This window comes from Hemiscyllium ocellatum, chromosome 37, assembly GCF_020745735.1.
Source record: "Hemiscyllium ocellatum isolate sHemOce1 chromosome 37, sHemOce1.pat.X.cur, whole genome shotgun sequence".
NCBI lineage: Eukaryota > Metazoa > Chordata > Chondrichthyes > Orectolobiformes > Hemiscylliidae > Hemiscyllium > Hemiscyllium ocellatum.
Genome location: NC_083437.1, coordinates 29180170 through 29194060, shown reverse-complemented (window position 1 = coordinate 29194060; position 13891 = coordinate 29180170). Strand labels below are relative to the sequence as shown.

At 41.1% G+C, this 13891-nt stretch overlaps 1 protein-coding gene across 1 annotated transcript in view; it reads right to left on the bottom strand.

The window, feature by feature from the left end:
- Positions 1–13891, bottom strand: part of camta1a (calmodulin binding transcription activator 1a) — a 1231004-nt gene that overhangs the window by 739998 nt on the left and 477115 nt on the right. The window lies entirely within an intron of this gene.

The window sequence follows — 13891 nt, the reverse complement described above, 5'->3', positions numbered from 1 at the left end:
ACTTATCTAAATGTCTTTTAAATATTGTAACTGTACCCACATCCACCACTTCCTCTGGAAGTTCATTCCATGTGAACTACTCTATGTAAAAGAAATGCCTCTCAAGTCTTTTTAAATCTTTCTCCTCTCTCACCTTAAAAATATTCCCCCACGCTAGAGAAACAACACCTCCCATTCACCTTAACTATACCCCTCATCATCTTACAAACCCCTATAAGATCACCTCTCAACCTCCTGTGCTCTAGTGAAAAAACGTCCCAGCCTATCCAGTCTCTCCTGACAACACAAACCATATTATTTAGAGGAAATTTAGAGACGAAGTCTTGAAATTCTATCAGTACTAATGGGGAGTGCTGGGGTTGTGTCAGTATTTACAAGTTGGGTTCTAAAAGGATATCAGTATTTAAGAGAGGCTCTGGGAGATCCCAGGAATGGGCATGCATTTACAAGGGGTGGCAGGAGTGTGACAGAACTTACACAGTTCTGCTCACTGAAACATGAGACTTATGAGGAGGAGTTGGATTGAGACTCATTGCTTTAACTTCCCCTCTCTCCCTCTCAGTACAGAAGCACTCCAAATTCACTTTATTAAGCTACCCTTTTGCAAAGGTTGAAGTCGCAACCCTGCCACATAATAAGTGTTAGGCTGCGTTTGTTCTTCTTCTTTTCTGAACTACTTGTGCAGTAACATCATCACATACCCACAGGGAGCTGAGCAGCACTGTCTATAAAGCTCAAAGGCAGAATCAATACAACTTACGCAGCAGGTAAGAACAGAATAGTGAGAAAAAAACCTGACACTCTCTGAGCAAAGCAAAATTCAATGGCGAACGTTGCTTTAACTATTTCAGCTGATGGCTGGTGATGAAGTGGAAATGCTCATACATCACTCTTTTATACAAATCACCATTCAGACTGGCTGCCAGCTCTGCTCCAAGATCTGAGTTACTTACAGCATTTATGTATTTACAGTGGAAATAATGAATAACGGGGTGGTTCCACACATTCACACAGCTTCAGAAACAATCTCTCAAATGTTTTCCCTACTCAACAAGACAAGAAAATGTTCTGATTCAGTATGTGGATGTACCTAACAGAGAAGCTGCAAAACTTGACCTACTCTTGGGAAATAAAATAGGGCAGGTAACAGTATTAGGCAAAAACTTTCAGAAGATGGGGTGGGGGTGATGTTTGCAAGTGAAGAGACAGCAGGAATATAGGTAGCCTTCAAAAATGTGATAACAAGAGAACCGAGACAGTACGCTCCTGTTAGGGTGAGGGGCAAGGCTGGTAGGTGAGGGAACGCTGGATGACGAGATAAATTGAGGTTTTGGTCAAGAATAAGAAGGAAACATATGTCAGTGTAGACAGCAGGGATCGAGTGTACAGCAAGAGTACAAAGCAATGGAAGAATACTTAAGAGGAAAATCAGGAGGGCAAAAAGAGGATGTTAGATTGTTTCAGTAAATAGGGTTAAGGAGAATCCAAAGGGAATTCTGCAAATACATTAAGGACAAAAGAGTAACTAGGGAGAGAATAGGGCCCCTTAAAGATCAGAAAGGCCATCTATGTGTGGAACCGCAGGAGATGCGGGAGATACTAAACAAGTATTTTGCATCAGTTGAAAGGATGTAGATAACAAAGAACATGGGAATATAAATTGCGATATCTTGAAAAATGTCCATATTACAGAGGATGTGGTGCTGGGATGTCTTAAAGTGCATAAAGACCATAAGACCATAAGACATAGGAGTGGAAGTAAGGCCTTTCAGCCCATCGAGTCCACTCCATAAAGGTGGATAAATCCCCAGGACCTAATCAGGTCTACCCTAGAACTCTGTGAGAAGCTAGGGAAGTGATTGTTGGGCTCCTTGCTGAGATATTTGTATTGTCAATAGCCCAAGAAGAAGTGCCAGAAGACAGGAGGCTGGATAACATGGTGCCACTATTTAAGAAAGGTGGTAAGGAAAAGCCAGAGAACTACAGACCGGTGAGCCTAACATCAGTGGTGGGCAAGTTGTTGAGGGGGATTGTGACGGACCAAATTTACATTTATTTGGAAAGCCAAGGACTGGTTAGGGACAGTCAACATGACATTATGATTGGGAAATCATGTCTCAGTAACTTGATTGACTTTTTAGAGAAGTAACAAAAAGGACTGATGAAGGCAGAGTGGTGGATGTGATCTATGTGGACTTTACTCAGGCATTCGACAATGTTCCTCATGGTAGACTGGTTAGCAAGGTTAGATCACATTGAATGCAGGGAGAACTAACCACTTGGATACAAAACTGGCTCAAAGGTACAAAACAGAGTGTTGCTGGAGAGTTGCTTATCAGACTGGAGGCCTGTGACACAAGGATCGGTCTGGGTCGACTGCTTTTCGTCATTTATGTAAATTATCTGGATGTGAACATAGGAGGTATGGTTTGTAAGTTTGCAGATGACACCAAAATTGGAAGTGTAGTGGACAGCGAAGAAGGTTACCTCTGAGTATAATGGGATCTTGATCAGATGGCCCAATGGACTGAGGAGTGGCAGTGGAATTTAATTTAGATAAATGTGAGGTGCTTCATTTTGGAAAGGGAAATCAGGAGAGGACTTAAACACTTAGTGGTCAGATCCTGGGGAATGGTGCTGGAGAAAGAGACCTCAGAGTGCAGGCTCATAGTTCCTTGAAAGTAGAGTTGCAGGCAAACAGGATAGTGAAGAAGATGTTTGGTTTGCTGGCCTTTATTAGTCAGTGCATTGAGTAAAGGAGTTGGAAAGTCATGTTCCATTGTTTAGACTATATTTGGAATACTGCGTTCAATTCTGGTCTCCCTGCTATACAAAGGATGTTATGAAACGTAAAAGGCTTCAGAAAAAATTTACAAGCATGTTGCCAGGGTTGGAGGGTTTCAGCTTGAGGAAGAGGCTAATAGGCTGGGGCAAAAATTGGTAGAGTAGATGTAAATGTTCTTGAAGGGCTGAACAACGGTCATGATCTGAGGTTTTTTTTAAACTGCCCTGCTATTCAAGCATAAAAGAGGCTGCTTCTGGCAGGAACTTTTCTAAAGAAGAATCTCTGTTGAATTGCTTTGATTTACAGGTGTAGGTCAGGAAAAATATAGCAAACTGTCATGTAGTTTCAATAAAATTCCTGGGTGACATATCTCCTAAGGTTAACCTTCTGAGTTCAAAGCTTGATTGAGATCTTAAAGAGACTATTAAAGGATTAGGTATTTTGATGCAGTGTCTGAATCGAAACTGCTTTTCTTTTGAATTTATGACTTCAGTTTTAAAAGTTTTGAATGAATTCTAGGAAAGGGAGATTTTCCACGATCCAATCGGTCAGCTGCATTGTATTTATTTTTTCCATTGTTTCATGGCTCTTGAGGTCTTCCCATTGTGGATACTAAGTGAGTTGCAATGGAAGTGGCATGGAGATCATTAGGAGCCATGGCAGGGTAGGTGTGTATGAGCATGCACTGAGTTCACATAGAGGTTATGAAAGAGTGGGGGATGTTGGGGGCGGGAGTTAACATGGAATACATTCTGGTAGGTAGGGGGCAAAGATTGTGAAGGGTGAGGCTAAAGGGGCTAACAACTTCTAGAACAACTGGGATGAAGTCCCACAAATCTCACCTGGGCTTTTTAAGCAGCACCTGCCCCCATGAAATTCACCCACTTATGGCTGCCCTCGTTCTTCTTTCAGGAGTGGCAGGACTCTATTCTGCATCCACCCTGTATCTGCCATCCCTGTCTCATAAGCGAAAATCACATGTTTTGGAGTAATTTTTACTCAGGCAGGTCCACGGGTCAAAAAGTTTCCCAACTTAAGCTACCTGCCTCAGAAAGCAAAATAAGCCATGGCCCTTCCTTAGTGGACTGGCCTTGTGAGGTATCAGGGAATTACCCTGTGACTGTTTCCACAGTGTTGGCTTATAGGCAACTACATCATCACTCATTTTGTCTGTGAAAATCCACTAGAATTCCACACCTCACTCATGTACAATGAATATTATTTGGAAGCTTACAGCACTTAGTGGCAGACAATTCTACATTCTAACCAACCTTTGTCAGAAGTTACTTTTCTCAAATTACCCCTTTAGTGCTTTTCTGAAACTAACTTAATTCTGAGTCCTCATGTCTCTGGCTCACAGACCAATAGAACATCAATTTGATGACCTGCATAATGTCACCCTTTACTGACTCAGCCCAACTGGAAAAAATCTTTAGCTTCTCAATGACTCTCTTTGTAACACTAACCCTATATTTATTAATATTCTAACAAGTCACTGCACCTTTTGTTGTCAATGTAAAAACAAACCAGACAGAACTCAAACATCCTAAGTCATTTTCAATAAAATGGATGACATTGAAAAGCATAAAGACCCCTCCTGCAGACCATCCAGAACAGTGTAAATCTCAGATTAAAGCACACATCATGCATTAGGTTCCTTTCTTTGCACTTTCCCTTTGGCATTGTTAGTTGCAGTTAGTGGTTCGAGGACAGTAAACCAGGCGATGTAGGTTCCTTTGCTCACCTTTCCCCTTCCTTCTATGTTAAATATGGCATCTAACCTGTGCCATTTTGGTTTAGGATTATCTTCCTGTCAAACTCCATCCTTGCGTCATGTTTATGACTGCTGAAAATGTGTTGCTGGAAAAGCGCAGCAGTCAGGCAGCATCCAAGGAACAGGAAATTCGACGTTTCGGGCATAAGCCCTTCATCAGGACCCAAGGAACAGGAAATTCAACGTTTCGGGCATAAGCCCTTCATCATTCCTGATGAAGGGCTTATGCCCGAAACGTCGAATTTCCTGTTCCTTGGATGCTGCCTGACCTGCTGCGCTTTTCCAGCAACACATTTTCAGCTCTGATCTCCAGCATCTGCAGACCTCACTTTCTCCTCATGTTTATGACTACCCATTGGTTTCAAATAGCTTATCAGAAATCATAGTTTCATTCACGTTCCATTTTACATCAGTGCTGATTCTTACTTATTATATTCATCGACCATCCCACCACCACCATTCCACACACCACTCCTCCCCACCCCCACAATAATGATTCTAATGCACACAATCCTCTGATGTGAACTCCTGGCACCCTCTGCTGTTATGAAACTTTGTTTCAACTGCTTCTCTTATCAGCAGTTTTGAGAAGGGCCTTTGAGAACATGACAAGGAAAAGCAGACTTTTTCAAAAATGTGATTTTAAAAAACCATTCTATATTAGAGTTCAACCTCTATTGAAATTAAAATAATTCACAAACGTATCAATGTTTTTAAAGACCTCACTGTTCCAAGGGGCTAAATAATGCAGGCTATGACAAGCTGATTATCCTTGTCCAGGCCAGGGGAAACCGATGACAGTCCACACTCCAAAAATCATCAACTTCAAGTTCTAGTATGAGGAAACATTATTTGACATTATTATTTTATTAACAGTGAATGAATGGTAAATCTATGTAGACAGGCACAATAGGGAGATATTGAACGCAGTTCGTATTGATTTATTCAAATGCAAATTCCTTCAGAAAATAATATTTTGGAATATACAGGTAGTGCGAGTAAATTGAGCAATGACATGGGGTTAGCAGAAGAATATGTAATTATAGTTACACAAGATTTCCCCGTGAGGTTTTGTTTGCCTCATGTCTGCGTTTTTTGTAAACTAGTTGGCAGATTTATTATCAAGATTGGTTAACAATTTCATTATTATTTAACCATGGAATTGTCAGAATGGTTGAAGGCAAATTCAAGGGACTGACCTTTCTCTGTTCAACAATTTCTATGCAAACCGAAGTTTTAGATTAGATTAGATTAGATTACTTACAGTGTGGAAACAGGCCCTTCGGCCCAACAAGTCCACTCCGACCCGCCGAAGCGCAACCCACCCATACCCCTATATTTACCCCTTACCTAACACTATGGGCAATTTAGCATGGCCAATTCACCTGACCCGGACATCTTTGGACTGTGGGAGGAAACCGGAGTACCCGGAGGAAACCCACGCAGACACGGGGAGAACGTGCAAACTCCACACAGTCAGTCGCCTGAGTCAGGAATTGAACTTGGGTCTCAGGCACTGTGAGGCAGCAGTGCTAACCACTGTGCCACCGTGCCGCCCACGAGTGCCGCCCATCTATACTGGCAGTCAAGAAACACACTGACTTTGTTTCAGCCAGGATTGGGAGGGCTAGGGAGGGAAAGCATCAGGCAGAGTTCCCAGATCATTATTCAGTGACTCCCCTAATGGCAAATAGGGATAGAATCAGAACCAAACTCAGCTGCTAAAGGATCTGTGTCAATCCCTCGAACCTCATGCATGAACAGATGAGCTATCAGAGTAAGGCCTGATGCCTCTGGATGTGCAGGACTGCAAACAATGAATGGAGGATAAAGGAGAAAAGTGTGATATTTCTTGGGAACATGCTTATACGTTTATCAAGATCTCAATAGATAATAAAAACAATCCTGCCAGCGTTGAAGTGAAATGAACATTTCCTCTGTGCATGGAATCAAATGAGAAGAAAAAAGCAATGAAAGTCAACGAAAATTATTTACTCCATTGGTATTATTTACAATTGGAATCAACCAGAAGATAATTGGTCCAAATGGACTACACACGGTATCTGTTAATAGTTGATCTACTGGATCCCTTTCTCTATCTACAAATTGCATTGTACCCAAGTGCATGCACAAATAAATTAAGCAACACTGCTTTCATACAATTTGACCCCAGGGTCAAATGGAAGTGTTAGTTTCACTCAAATATGGACAAGACCTTTATTAAAAATTTTGACAATCTGTTGGTATCTTGATAAATGCACAAGTACTTTGTCAAGAAAATGTCATGCTTGAATTAGGATAAAGTTCAGTTCAGGATTTCTGTGAACTGTGAATAAAAATAGCTCATTTGCAAATCCTCAGCTCACTTAATCATTCACTCACTCAACCATTCAGCGAAAACAAAGACATTTATTTCATGTTGAACCGATTACAATTCTGAAATGGATTGCTGTCCCTTGTTAAATCCTGGCAGGTGACTGACCCTGTTTAATGCTCTGAGCATTAAACAAATGGATAACCAGGACAAATGTTATGCTTTCATCAGGATATTGTTTCTAAGTTGGATGCTCAAGTCAGCAATTCTGTACAATGAGAGTCAATGGTAAGATGCCTGCTTCACTGGAATTTAATCAAAAATAACTAGGCCACTTCAAACTTTCTTTCCATTCATTCCCATCCTACACAACTTATTCAACTGGAAATCTACACAATTGGACATAATTTTAAGTGGCTTGGCCTATTGGGAATCTGTATATTGGGACTTGGTCCATAACATTTTTAGTCACAGGGTGAAATGGAAGAACTGCAAAGTCACTGGAATTTCACGCAAGGGAACTCAATGCAAAGTGGCTTATCAAACTGAAAATCAATACAATGGAAATAACTAGGAATGTTTTATTCCATTGGGATGACTTACAATTAGAATGATTTGGAAGACATTTGGCCCATTTGGTTTCTGCATATAATGTGTTAACAGAAATATTTTGGTCCATTGGATACTTGTATCTATCTAAAACTATCTACGAATTTCATTGCTTTGAAGTACATCCCTACATAAATAAAACATCAGGCAGTGCATCATTTCTCCTTTATTTTATTTGCAACTGCCTCGATGTTATATTAAATACGTGAATTTCTTGCGCTCAATTTCCCCAAGCCAATCTGCAATAAAGGACAATTCACAGGAGTGCCATATTTTGGCAAACATTCTGTATCAGTTACTACAAAGACAGTTCAAGGGGAATAAACCTGTATTTTCTGCTGTAATTTGGTAATTTTTTCAGTGAAATATGCTTATCCAGAATAATACCATCCACAGCTATTAAAATGGTTTGAATCCAACGAAGTGTGTCAGCTCATGCACACCTTAATGTGTTTCTGAAGCATCATTAAAATGGAAATGTCCTCTTAAAAAATGTTAAGTACCATTTCACTTTTCCTGTAATGAACCTGCCTATAACCATCATTTTTGCAGTTATATAGAACAGTCTTCCATTGTGATTTTTCACCAAGCATTTTTCTGGGACTATTAAAAAATAAACAACCAAATTTATATTTTCCCAAACACTGTCTGCTTGTGCTTAATCTCCAAAATTGTAGAATTCTTGCAGTGTGGAAGCAGGCCATTCAGCCCATTTGACCACACTGACCTTCGAAGAACATCTCACCCAGACTCACACCCCGACCCTAACCCTGTAATCCTGCATTTTCCATGGCTAATCCACCTAGCCTGTGGATCCCTCGACCCTATGGACAATTTAACTTGGCCAATCCACCTAACCTGCACATCTTTGGACTGTGGGAGGAAACCAGAGCACCCAGAGGAAACCCACGCAGACGCGGGGCGAATGTGCAAACTCCACACAGATAGTTGTCCAAGGATGGAATCAAACTCCAATCCCTGAGGTAGTAGTGCTAACCACTGAGCCACCATGTTGCTCTATGTCTGATTTGAATCAGTACAGATTTTAAGCAAGCATTTTCTGTCTCCAAATTTATTTCCTCTCCTCCAAAGTCCCCACACCCATGGCCCAGACTTTCCGTAACCAATGGCTTATGTTAAATTTTGGCACCATATGGCAGGCTGCCATGATACTTTCGTTATGTAGATATGATAATGTGTCAGTCTAGGCTGCAAATATTCTTGAGGGATTCAATTGTAAGGGGGTATTACAGTCCCAAAAGAAAAAATACATGATGGGTATTTTTTGACTTACATTGACTAAATGACTAGGGTTCTGTGGGGCAGGGTATCATGGGATATTAAGCAAAGAGGGCTAAATGGAGTTGATTCATAGACCAAGTCATGATATGATCAAAAGCAGGTATAGGCCCAAGGGACCGAATGGCCTACTCTGATCCTATTTAATTTGCTGAACAAATACTGCTTTATCATGTTTCTCAGATATGACTCAAAGCATCATGCAATTGATGGAGGCAATTTCAACCTCATCTGCCAGTGCAATCCCACTTGATATGAGTCTCCAGTTAAGTCAAACTTTAAGACCATAAGGTATAGGAACAGAATTCCTGATGAAGGACTCTGGCCCGAAACGTCGAATTTCCTGTTCCTTGGATGCTGCCTGACCTGCTGTGCTTTAACCAGCAACACATTTTCAGCAAGGAACAGAATTAGGTCATTTAGCCCATCGGGTCTGCTCTGCCAATCAATCATGTTTCTCAATCCCATTCTCCTTCCTTCCCCCTATAAACCTTGATCCCTTTAAAAATCGAGAATCTATCTATCTCTGTCTTAAGTACATTTAAGAACTTGGCCTCCACATATGTCTGTGGCAATGAGTTCCGCAGATTCACCACCCTCACCATCTCAATTCTAAAGAGTCATTGCTCGACTCTGAGATTTTGCCTTTGGGTCCTGGTCTTTTCTACTAGTAGAAACATCATCTTCATGACCACTCTATCCAGACTTCTCGGTATTCTGTAAGTTTCAAAGAAATTCTCCCTCATCCTCCTAAACTTCATTGACTGCAGACCAAGAATCTGCAACCACTCCTCACTCATATGGCAAGCCCGCCATCCTTGAGATCATTCTTGTCAACCTCGTCTGGACACTGTCCAAGGTCAGCACATTCTTCCTTAGAGACATGGCCCAGAACTGCTCACAATATTCCAAATATGGTCTGACCAAAGCATTATACAACATTGGCAGTAAATCCCTGTATTTTACTCCCCTCAAAACTAAATGTTTCACCTGTTCTTACAGAGTTCTCACCTGGCAAACTGGATTAAAATTGCCAAAAAAAACTGGAAAGAGACCATTGTCTTATAGGAAAGTTGCATATTACAAAGACAGAAACAGCAACTTAAATCTACTTTTGGTGATGATGCTTGAATGTCTGTCTGGACATCCTCCAACTGCAAATAGTACTATGGGTCCTGAACCTGATTCAAGAGCCTTAGCTTAATATCTCATTTAAAGTGTGCCAATACCTTCACTATAGGATCATTCTACATTTTGTGCTGAAGGCCTAGAATGGGTTTTGAATTTACAACTTTTTGATCCTGTAACTTCAGTATTAGTAACTGAGCAAAGCCAATATTCTATGTGGATATATTTTTCAGAAGTTTTTTGGACAGCAAGCAGAAGAGGGAATTTGTTCCCCTTACTAACCCAGAAATCCAAGTGATGCTGCACGGGAGACTACCATCACCTGGTCCATGATGCTTATGTTGGCCTTTGAGGCCATTAGTCTATTGACCCCATTCCTTTGCTATTTCCCCATTGCAAATAAAATGTTCCATTCAAATATTTATCCAATAATAAAGGCTACTCTGATGTCCTAATGCCACTCAAGCTGAGATCAGCTAACTCAGCAGAGAAAGAAGCATAAATCAGAGAAAGAGTCAATCTGAGACAATCTGAAATCGGTCCCTGTTAGCAGTTTTAGAAAAGGGAGGTTGAGCATGTCCAGATTTTAGACTGTAAACTATATTTGGCACAGGAAAGTGAAGTATGCAGAGAAATGAAGCTGTGTTGCTTGATTGCATTGCAATTAAACAATATCATGAAACATGTTACATCAAAGATATGTCCTTTTTATATAGGCTAGGATCTGTAACACTCCAAAGCATTACATATGCAATGTATCAGTCACACAGAGCTCACTTGTAGGAAGGCAACTAACACAAAATGCTAATTCAGACTAACAAAAAGTCAAGGAAAATGCTGAAATATTTTCAAAGTTACAATATGGAACCATCAATGTCTTTCACTAAACTAATTCAATAGCTCAATACACTTCCACCATTCTTTTTCCATGTCATGTTTCCTTAGAGCCTAAAGCACATAGAAACTGGTTTGGGCCTACAAAGTCCCACATTGGGAGTTCCTGGTATCAGCTGGAATCTACTTATGACGCAAACTTTAAAGAATCATGTACCTGCATCCTTAGGTCCATCTGTTCTACAACACTACCCAAGGCCCTACTATTAATTGTACAAGCCCTTACTTGTTGCACCAAAATGCAATACCCTGCATTTATTATCCAGATTGAACTCCATCTGTCATTTTCAGTCCATTGACCTATTTGATCAAGATCCTTTTGTAAACAAGAAAACTTTCTTCACTATCTACTATGCCACCAACTTTGGTGTCATCCTCAAACATACCAACCAGGCCTTCCATATTCTCATCCAAATTATTTATGTAAGTGACAAACAAAAGATAATCGAGAAGCGATCCCTGTGGAACACTGGTCACAGGCCTCAGTGTGAGAAGCACCGCTCCACCATTACTCTCTCTTGCTATTAAGTCAATTATGTATCCATCCTGAATCCCATGTGACCTAACTTTACTAATTAGTCTACCATGTGGAACTCTGTCATAGGCTTTACTAAAATCCAAATAAACAACATCCAATGCTCTGCCATCATCAACCTTTTGGTAACCTAAATGTCCATAAATCCAAATTTTACAATCACCTCCAACAATTTACCCACAACCAAAAGCAGACTTACAGGTCTGTGGTTCCCTGGTTTCTCCTTACAAACTTTCTTAAACAAAGGTATAACATTAACCACCCTCCAGTCACCAGGCACCTCACTTGAATTATCCATGGAAATACACTGCCATCCCTTCAGCATTGCTGGGTCAAGCCCCACATTTTCCCACCTATTGGGAATGTCTTCACGTCATAGACTCCAGTCGTTCAAGGGAACAATTCTTCACTATCTTTCTAAGCTCAATTAGAGATGGGCCAGAAATGTCTGCCTTGCCAATGACAGCTACATCCCACAATAAATGAATTGAGGGGAAAACTGGTGCTCCATATATTGACACATTAGCTAAGAAGAATAATAAAATGTTCACCCTGAGTTCTCATTCCTGTTCCACTGCAAAGTTTGGATGTTGGAAAGGAACAAGGTCAAGCTTGACTGTGATGTCTGCTCAGTTTAACCTGCTTACATCTGAGGTAAAAACAATGACTGCAGATGCTGGAAACCAGATTCTGGATCAGTGGTGCTGGAAGAGCACAGCAGTTCAGGCAGCATCCAACGAGCAGCGAAATCGACGTTTCGGGCAAAAGCCCTTCCTGATGAAGGGCTTTTGCCCAAAACGTCGATTTCGCTGCTCGTTGGATGCTGCCTGAACTGCTGTGCTCTTCCAGCACCGCTGACCCAGAATTTGCTTACATATGAGGCAATTGCCCAACCTCCATTGCCTGAGAGAAGGTGCCAGTGAGGTGCTTTTTTGAACCAGTGCAGTCCTTGGGTGTGGACGTACTCATAGTGCTGTTAGAAAGTTCCAGGAATCTGACCCAGTGACTGTAAAGGGATTGTGACATAGTTCCAAATCCTGGATGGCGTACAGTTTGGAAGGGAAGTGGTAGGTGGTAGTGTTGCCATGTAAATGCTGCCTTAGTCCATTTAGGCAGCAGAGACTGCAGATTGGAAGATGTTGTCCAAGCAGCCTTACTGAATTTATATCTTGTAAACGATAAATACTACTGCCACAAAGCATCAGTGTTGAAAGGGAGTGAATGCTGAAGGTGGTGGATGGGATAGCAATCAGGTAGATTGCTTTGGCCCAGACAGTGTCAACATCTTGAGTATTGATGGAGCTGCATTCATCCAAATAAGTTGAGAGTTTTCAATCAGACTCTTGATTTGTGGCTGGTGACTTGTAGATGGGAGACAGGCATTGAGGAGACAGGAGGTGAGTTGTCACAGAATTCCTGGACTCTGATCTGATTTTGTGGCCACAAACTTTATATGGCTCATCCAATTCAATTTCTAGTCAACGCATGATGTTAATAGTGCTGGATTCAGCAAGGTTAAAGCCATTGCAGTTCAAGAGAAGATGGTTACGATTCTTTCTTGTTCCAGATAATCAACACCCAAATGTTACTTGACACTTGCCAGCCCAAGCCTAGATATCGTCCAGGTCCCACTGCATATGGAAACAGGCTGCTTCACTGTTGAAGAGTTGCAAATGGTATTGACTATTGAGCAATCATCAGCAAACATCCAACTCCAATCAATGCAGAGCTTCTCTCCTGCTACCCATGGACCTGTCTTTCTTGGGGTGTTTGATGCCACATGTGGTCAGATGCTACCTTGCTGTCAAGGGCAGTTACTCTCCACTCAGTTTAGGAGTTCAGCTCTTTATCCATGTTTGTACCAAGGTTGTAATGAGGTGAGGAACTAGATGGCCCTCACAGAACCCAAACTGAGCATAAATGAGCAGGTTATTCCTTTGCAAGTGTCACTTGACAACACTGTCAATGATCCCTTCCATCACTTTGCAGATGAAGAAGAGTAGACTAATGGATTGGCCTGCTTCATGGGAACAATATATATCTGGGCAATATTTAACATTACTGGGCAGTGTTGTAGCTATACCAGAATATTTTGGCTACTGGCATGGCTGGTTCTTGAACACAATTCTTCAGTACTGTTGCTGGAATGTTATCAGATCTCAATCTTTTCAGTATCTAGTGCCTTCAACCATTTCATGTGGAGTGAATCAAATTGGTTGAAGAATGAAATCTAAAATATAGGAAATCTTAGGAAAAGGATAGAATGGGTCCTTTACTTAGTATTTCAGGTCGAAGATGGAAATAAATGCTTCAGCTTTTGCTTTTGCGTAGAAGTTCTGGGCTCCCAGCTTGGCGATGGAGATAATCATGAAGCCTCAAACTCTTGTTCGTTGTTTAATTGTCCACCATCTTTCTGAACTGAATGTGGCAGACCTGCAGCGCTTGCTCACCCCCATCTGTGTTTCCATTTTTACATGTTGCATATGCTGTCTAACTTGCAAGTAATTCAGTGTTCCAACTTCAACAGAGTGACACTTCACTCCTTGTACACCT